The 8631-nt window shown below is 45.0% G+C and overlaps 1 protein-coding gene across 1 annotated transcript in view; it reads right to left on the reverse strand.

The window, feature by feature from the left end:
* The window catches only part of cfap54 (cilia and flagella associated protein 54), a 296945-nt gene that overhangs the window by 206734 nt on the left and 81580 nt on the right, over positions 1-8631 (reverse strand). The window lies entirely within an intron of this gene.

An 8631-nucleotide genomic window follows, 5' to 3' on the forward strand; every position in this document is an offset into this window, starting at 1 on the left:
CGGCAAGGTGGCAATCCATGCCATAAACCTACCAGACCATAGGTCACAAAAGGGACACCCTGATGGTAACCTCCGTCGGTGTGAGAACAGAACCCATGCTTTTGGCATCACTCTGCAACACAAACCAGCTGTCCAGCCAACTGAAATAACTGATTCCCAGACATCCTTGCCGTGGACTACCACCTTGTGATAGTGAAGAGATTTGAGTGTTCCGTAGATCAAGAGTGATGCCATTGGGACTTCTGAACTCCTGGCAGGGCCATCTCAGGCAGTAAAGTGAGAGGGCAGGAACCAGACAAGGCACAATCCTAAAATTATCCTCAATGATAATTCAGGCAGAAATTATTTTCATGATATCAATGGCTGCAATGACAGATGAAGGCTGCAACAGCAGGGAAATCCCCAGTTTTTGAGGTTCCCTTGCCACTGTAACTGGATCTGCTTTCTGTCAAGGAGGTGTGACCACTGATGTCCAACAGCATTTGCACATGATGTCTAGCACAAGATCAAAGAGTGTGCTTTTTGCACAGCCAGTCACGCAGCATCTGAGAAGCAGGAGAATCGGCTCTTCTTCAGGATTGAATCATCATTCCTGATGAAGAGCTTATCCTCAAAATGTCGACTCTCCTGCTCCTCAGATGCTACCTGACCAGCTGTGCTTTTCCAGCACCACAATCTTCAACTCTGATCTCCAGCATCTGCAGTGTTCACTTTCTCCCAGTCTAGCACAAGATGTCTTCCTGGAGGAATTCAAACCCCCCAACATCACAGACACAGACATACACAACATAAACCCTATAGCAGAGAGGTGATGGTGGCAGGATTGAGAGATCTGAAAGACTCTCGCTTCAGATCAGAACATAAATGGTGGAGTTTCATTCAGTCATTCTGTTCCTGGAATATGACCAGAAAAATGCACCAATGTCCAGGCAGGGAGGTTTGCCAGTACGACAATACTATGGCTTTTACTGTCATAGAGTTATTGAGATGTACAGCATGGAAACAAACCCTTTCGCCCAACTCGTAACTGCCAACCAGATATCCCAACCTAATTTAGTCCCAATTGCCAACACTTGGCCCGTAGCCCTCTAAACATTTCCTACTCAAATACCCATCCAGACACCTTTTAAATGTTGCAATTGTACCAGCCTCCACCACTTCCTCTGGCAGCTCATTCCATACACGCATCACCTTATGCCACATGCTAATTAGCACAGGGGTAAGAAAATTAGAGAAATAAACACGTGGCTGAGAGATTGCTGTGGGAAAGAGGGATTCCATTTCATGGGACATTGGCATCAGTTTTGGCATCGGGGAGATCTGTATCGATGGGATGGTCTCCACCGGAACTGATGTGAAACCAGTGTTCTGGTGAAAAGAATAAATAGGGTGATCACTAGGACTTTAAACTTGTGAGTCGGGGGAAGGGAAATGGAAAACAACAGCGAATATGGAGTCAAGTAGAAAGATAAGCAGCAGGTTAGCATGGGTGCAATTTTAAGTTCGAGGCAGACTAAGAATGAAGCAAAAAGGAAGGATAACTTAGGACATACTACTAGAGGTGATGGAAATCATGAGGATAAGAAAATTAGCATTAAGGTGCTTTACCTGAATGCTCGTAGTATTTGGAACAAAGTAGATGAATTAACAGCAAAAAAAATCGTGAATGATTATGATGTGGTAGGCATCACAGAGACGTTGGTTGCAGGGGATTCAGGACTGGCAGTTAAACATGCAAGGATTTACAACTTGTCGAAAACACAGGGAGGTGGGCAGAGGGGGCAGGGTTGCCTTGTTAGTCAAGAATGAAATTAAATGTATGGCACCGAGCAACACAGGGTCAGATGATGTGGAGTCTGTGTGGGTGGAGTTGAGGAACCACAAAGGCAAAAAAACAATAATGGGGGTTGCGTACAGACCTCCCAGCAGTGGTCAGGACCAGGGAAGCAAGATGGACCAGGAAATAGTAAGGGCATGTCAGAAAGGCAAGGTCACTGTGACCATGGGGGACATCAATATGCAAATGGACTGGGTGAATAATGTTGCCAGTGGATCCAAAGAAAGGGAATTCATGGAATGCTGACAGGATGGCTTTTTGGAACACCTTGTGATGGAGCTCACAAGGGAGCAGGCTATTCTGGAATTAGTATAATGTAATGAGCCATATTTATAAAAGATCTTAAAGTAAGGAACACTTTGGAGGCAGTGATCATAATATGGTAGAGTGCAGACTGCAATTCGAAAAAGAGAAGGCAAAATCGGATGTAATGGCGTTACAGTTAAATACAGTTAAATGAGGGAGGAATTAACGAAAATCGACTGGACGCAGAGCCTAGTGGGGAAGACAGTAGAGGACCAATGGCAGGAGTTTCTGCATGTAATTGAGGACACAGTACAGAGGTTCATCCCAAAGAAACGAAAGATTATCCGGGGACGGGGGGCATGTTTGGATTACACAGCCATGGCTGACAAAGGAAGTCAGGAAATGTATCATAGAAAGAAAGAGAGCCCATAAACTGACCAAGAGCATTGAGAAATCAGAAGACTGGGAAGACTCAAAGAGAGAAATAAGGAAGGAGAGGATCAAATATGAAGATAAGCTAGCTAGCAATATTGAAATAATAGTAAAAGTTTCTTTCAATACATAAGAAACAAACGAGAGGCAAAAGTAGAAATTGGGCTACTCCTAATTGATGCAGGAAGGCTCGTGATGGGAGATAAGAAAATAAATGCTTAATGAACTTAAATACTTTATGTCAGTCTTCACAGTGGAAGACATGAGTAATATCCCAACAATTAAGGAGAGTCAAGGGGCAGAGTTGAATATGGTAGCCATTACAAAAGAGAGTGTGCTAGAAAAGCTAAAAGGTCTAAAAATTGATAAATCTCCTGGCCCCGATGGGCTACATCCTAGAGTTCTGAGGGAGGTGGCTGTGGAAATAGCAGAGGCATTGATTATAATCTTTCAAAAATTACTGGAGTCAGGGAAAGTCCCAGATGATTGGTAAATTGCTGTTGTAACTCCCTTGTTCAAGAAAGGATTAAGATGGAAAATTATAGGCCAATTAGCCGAACCTTGGTTGCAGGTAAAATTATAGAATCCATCGTTAAGGATGAGATTTCTAAATTCTTGGAAGCCCAGGGTCAGATTGCAACAAGTCAGCATGGATTTAGTAAAGGGAGGTCGTGCCTGACAAACCTGTTAGAATTCCTTGAAGAGGTAACAAGTAGGTTAGACCAGAGAAACCCAGCGGATATTATCTACCTACACTTCCAAAAGGCCTTTGATAAGGTGCCGTGCAGAAGGCTGCTGAGTAAGGTGAGGGCCCATGGTGTTCGAGATGAGCTACTGGCATGGATTGAGCTTTGGCTGTCTGACAGAAGGCAGAGAGTTGGGATAAAAGTTCTTTTTTGGAATGGCAGCCAGTGACAAGTCGTGTCCTGCAGGGTTCAGTGTTGATGATCTGGATGAGTGGACTGGGAGCATTCTGGCGAAGTTCGCCAATGATACAAAGTTAGGTGGACAGACGGGTAGTTCTGAGGAGGTGGGGAGGCTGCAGAAAGATTTAGACAGTTTAGGAGAGTGGTCCAAGAAATGGTTGATGAAATTCAAAGTGAGCAAAGGTGAGGTCTTGCACTTTGGAAAAAAGAATATAGGGACAGACTATTTTCTAAATGGTGAAAAAATTCCTAAAGCCAAAGTACAAAGGGATCTGGGAGTGCTAGTACAGGATTCTCTAAAGCTTGACTTACCGATTGAGTCTATGGTTAAGAAAGCAAATGCAATGTCGTCATTTATCTCAAGAGGGTTGGAATGTAAAAGCAGCAATGTGCTACTGAGACTTTATAAAGCTCGAGTTAGGTCCCATTTAGAATACTGTATCAAGTTTTGGGCCCCACACCTCAGGAAGGAAATACTGGCACTGCAGCGTTTCCAGCAAAGATTCACATGGATGGTCCCTGGAATGGTAGGCCTCACATACGATGAACGGCTGAGGATCCTGGGATTGTGTTCATTAGAGTTCAGAAGGTTGAGGGGGCATGTAATAGAAACTTACAAGATAATGCATGGCTTAGAAAGGGTGGACACTGGGAATTTGTTTCCATCAGACAGGTAAATTAGGACCCGTGGGCACAGCCTTAGAATTAGAGGGGGTCAATTTAAAACAGAAATGAGGAGACATTTCTTCAGCCAGAGAAGGGCAGACCTATGGAATTCATTGCCACAGAGCGCAGTGGAGGTCAGGACATTAAATGTCTTCAAGGCAGACATTGATAAATTCTTAATCTCACAAGGAATTCAGGGATACAGGGAGAGAACGGGTAAGTGGCACTGAGATGCCCATCAGCCACGACTAAATGGCAGAGTGGACACAATAGATCAAATGGCCTTACTCCCACTCCTGTGTCTTATGGTCTTACCCTCTGTGTGAAAACGTTGTCCCTTGGATCCTTTTTACATCTTTCCCCTCTCACCATTAAACCTATGCTCTCTAGTTCTGGACTCCCCCACCCCAGGGAAAAGACCTTGTCAATTTACCCTATCCATGCCCCTCTATAATAAACCTCAATAATGTCACCCCGCAGCCTCCAATGCTCCAGGTAAAACAGCCCCAGCCTATTCAGTCTCTCCCGATACCTCAAATCCTCCAACCCTGGCAACATCCTTGTAAATCTTTTCTGAACCCTTTCAAGTTTCACAACATCTTTCCGATAGGAAGGAGACCAGACTTGCACGCAATATTCCAACAGTGGCCAAACCAATGTCCTGTGCAGCTGCAACAGGACCTCTCAACTCCTGCACTCAATACTCTGACCAATAAAGGAAAGCATACTAAAAGCCTTCTTCACTATCCTATCTACCTGCGACTCTGCTTTCAAGGAGCTTTGAATCTGCACTCCGAGGTCTCTTTGTTCAGCAACACTCCCTAGGACCTTACCATTAAGTGTATAAGTCCTGCTAAGATTTGCTTTCCCAAAATGCAGCACCTCACATTTATCCAAATTAAACTCCATCTGCCAATCCTCAGCCATTGGCCCATTTGATCAAGATCGTGTTGTAGTCTGAGGTAACCTTCTTCGCTGTCCACTACACTGCCAGTTTTGGTGTCATCTGCAAACTTACTAATTATACCTCCTGTGTTCACATCCAAATCACTTATATCAATGATGAAAAGTAGTGGACCCAGCATGTTCCTTGTGGCACTCCACTGGCCACAGGTCTCCAGTCTGAAAAACAACCCTCCACCACCACCTTTGAGGTCTTCTAACTTTGAGCCCTTTCTGTATCCAAATGGCTAGTTCTCCTTGTATTCCATGAGATCTAACCTTGCTAAACAGTCTCCCATGGGGGACCTTGTCAAATTCCTTACTGAAGTCCATATATATCACATAATCCATTCTGCCCTCATAAATCCTCTTTGTTACTTCTTTAAAAAAACTCAATTAAGTTAGTATGACATGATTTCCCACGCACAAAGCTATATTGACTATCCCTGATTAAATCTTACCTTTCCAAATACGTGTAAATCCTGTCCCTCAGGATTCCCTCCAACAACCTGCCCACCACTGGTGTCAGGCTCACTGGTCTATATTTCCCTGGCATGTCCTTACCACCTTTCTTAAATAGTGGTTACACTCTAGCCAACCTCCAGTCTTCCAGCACCTCACCTGTGTTTATCAATGATAGAAATATCTCAGCAAGGGTCCTGGGGATTTGTCCACTTTTATGCATTTCAAGACTTCCAGCACTTCCTCCCCTGTAATATGGACATTTTTCAAGATGTCATCATCTATTTCTCTACATTTTATATCTTCCATGTCCTTCTCCACAGTAAACACTGAAGCAAAATAGTCCTTTAGTATCACACCAACTCCTGAACTTCCACATAAAGGCTGCCTTGCTAATCTTTGAGGGGCCCTATTCTCTCCTTAGTTACCCTTTTGTCCTTAACTTATTTGTAAAAACCCTTTAGATTCTACTTAACTCTATTTGCCACAGCTATCTCATGTCTCCATTATGCTCTCCTGATTTCCCACTTAAGTATACTCCTATGGTCTTTATACTCTGAGGATTCACTCAATCTATCTTGTCTATACCTAGCAGAAAGAATGGGAGCAGCAAGGGGAAGTGACGAAGACCAGAGGGGCAGCCGGGAAGGAAAGCAGTGAGTATAAATACTCACCCTTCGACGCCAACGGTCACTTTGAGTGCGAGCAGCAGCTAAGGTAAGACAGTTTGTTTTAAAATTACTTACCGGTAGCGGGCAGCAGTGTTTTTTTTTCTCTCTTTACAGAAAGAGCGGGAGCAGCAGGGGGAAGTGACGAAGACCAGAGGGGCAGCCGGGTAGGTTTTTTTTCCCCATTAAAAATGCGCAGGAGAAGAATCTGAGGCACTACAGAGGTGGTGTCTCCCACCCGCCCTCCTCCTCTAACCTAATAATAAGACCCGTTGTGGTAAGTAGGTAAGTGCTGCATTTTGCTTGTTGTATTCTTTAGACCCAGTTTTTTTTATATAAAAGGTTACTTTCAGAGAGATGGCAGTGAAGGCAGTGCAATGTTCCTCTTGCAACATGTTTGAGGTGAGGGATGCCATGGACGTCCCTACTGATTACACTGGCAGGAAGTGCACCCATCTCCAGCTCCTCCAAGACCGTGGAGCTGGAGTTGAATGAACTTAGGATCATTCGGGAGGCAGAGGGGGTCATAGATCGGAGCTTTAGGGAAGTAGTAACTCCAAAGATGGCAGATAGATGGGTGACAGTGAGGGGGACTGGGAGGAAGCAGCCAGAGCAGGGACCCCCTGCAGCCGTTCCCCTCAAGAACAAGTATACCGTTTTGGATACTTGTGGGGGGGACGACTTACCAGGGGTAAGTAACGGGGCTCAGGCCACTGGCATGGAGCCTGTCCTCGTTACTCACAGTTTGTTTTAAAATTACTCACCAGTAGCGGGCAACGGTGTTTTTTTCTCTTGACAGAAAGAGCGGGAGCAGCAGGGGGAAGTGACGAAGACCAGAGGGGCAGCCGGGTAGGTTTTTTTCCCCTTTAAAAGCGCGTTAGAACGAACAGAGTTGTTGTCTCTGGTTTGTTATCACGTGATAGAGATTCGAGGAATAGGGAGAGAGAACAGTTAAATGCGTGGCTACAGGGATGGTGCAGGAGGGAGGGATTCCGGTTTTTGGATAACTGGGGTTCTTTCTGGGGACGGTGGGACCTCTATAAACAGGATGGTCTACACCTGAACCTGAGGGGCACCAGTATCCTTGGTGGGAGGTTTGCTAGTGCTCTTGGGGGGGGTTTAAACTAACTCTGCAGGGGTATGGGAACCCAGACTGTAGCTTTAGAGTGCAGGACCTGGAGTGTAGGGAGGTTAGGAACATGGCATCAATTTCAAAGGAGGGTGCCTGTAAACAGGAAAGTGGCTTGAAGTGTGTATACTTCAATGGGTCAGTGTTTGTCCAATGTGTGCAGGAGGGTTTCCTGACACAATATGTAGATAGGCCAACAAGAGGTGAGGCCATATTGGATTTGGTTCTGGGTAATGAACCAGGCCAGGTGTTAGAATTAGAGGTAGGTGAGCACTTTGGGGACAGTGACCACAATTCGGTGACTTTTACTAGGGATGGAGAGGGATAAGTGTGCACTACAGGGCAAGAGTTATAGCTGGAGGCAGGGAAATTATGATGCGGTGAGGCATGACTTAGGATGTGTGGCTTGGAAAAGTTAGCTTCAAGGCAAGGGCGTAATTGATATGTGGAGCTTGTTCAAGGAGCAACTATTGAGTGTCCTTGATAAGTATGCACCCGTCAGGCAGGGAGGAAAGGGTCGTGTGAGTGAGCCGTGGTTTAATAAGGAATTGGAATCCCTTGTTAAATGGAAGAGGGCGGCCTATGTAAAGATGAGGGGTGAAGGTTCAATTGGGGCGATTGAGAGTTATAAGGTAGCCAGGAAGGGAGAGCTAAAAGCAGCAAGGAGGGGACATGAAAGGTCCTTAGTTGGTAGGATTAGGGAAAACCCTAAGGCTTTCCAAAGGTATGTCAAGAATAAAAGAATGACTAGGGTAGGAATAGGTCCAGTCAAGGATAGTAGTGGTACGTTGCGTGTGGACGCTGAAGAGATTGGGGAGACACTGAATGAATACTTTTCGTCAGTATTCAATCAGGAACAGGACATTGTTGTCAATGGGAGTACTGAGTCACAATTAAGTAGAATGGATGACTTTGAGGTATGTAGAGAAGAGGTGTTGGAAATTCTGGAAAGGGTGAAAATAGATAAGTCCCCTGGGCCTGATGGCACTTATCCTAGGATTCTCTGGGAAGCAAGGGAGGAGATTGCAGAGCCATTGGCCTTGATTTTTATGTCCTCATTGTCTACAGGAATAGTGTCAGAAGACTGGAGGGTAGCAAATGTGGTTCCCTTGTTCAAGAAGGGGAGGAGGGATAACCCTAGTAACTATAGGCCGGTGAGTCTCACTTCTGTTGTGGGCAAAGTCTTAGAGAGAATTGTAAGGGATAGGATTTATGCACATCTGGATAGGAATAATGTGATCAAGGATAGTCAGCATGGTTTTGTGAAGGGCAAGTCGTGCCTCACAAACCTTATTGAATTCTCTGAGAAGGTGACTAAGGAGG

This window comes from Chiloscyllium plagiosum, chromosome 23 (genome assembly GCF_004010195.1).
Source record: "Chiloscyllium plagiosum isolate BGI_BamShark_2017 chromosome 23, ASM401019v2, whole genome shotgun sequence".
In the NCBI taxonomy this organism is placed as follows: Eukaryota; Metazoa; Chordata; class Chondrichthyes; order Orectolobiformes; family Hemiscylliidae; genus Chiloscyllium; species Chiloscyllium plagiosum.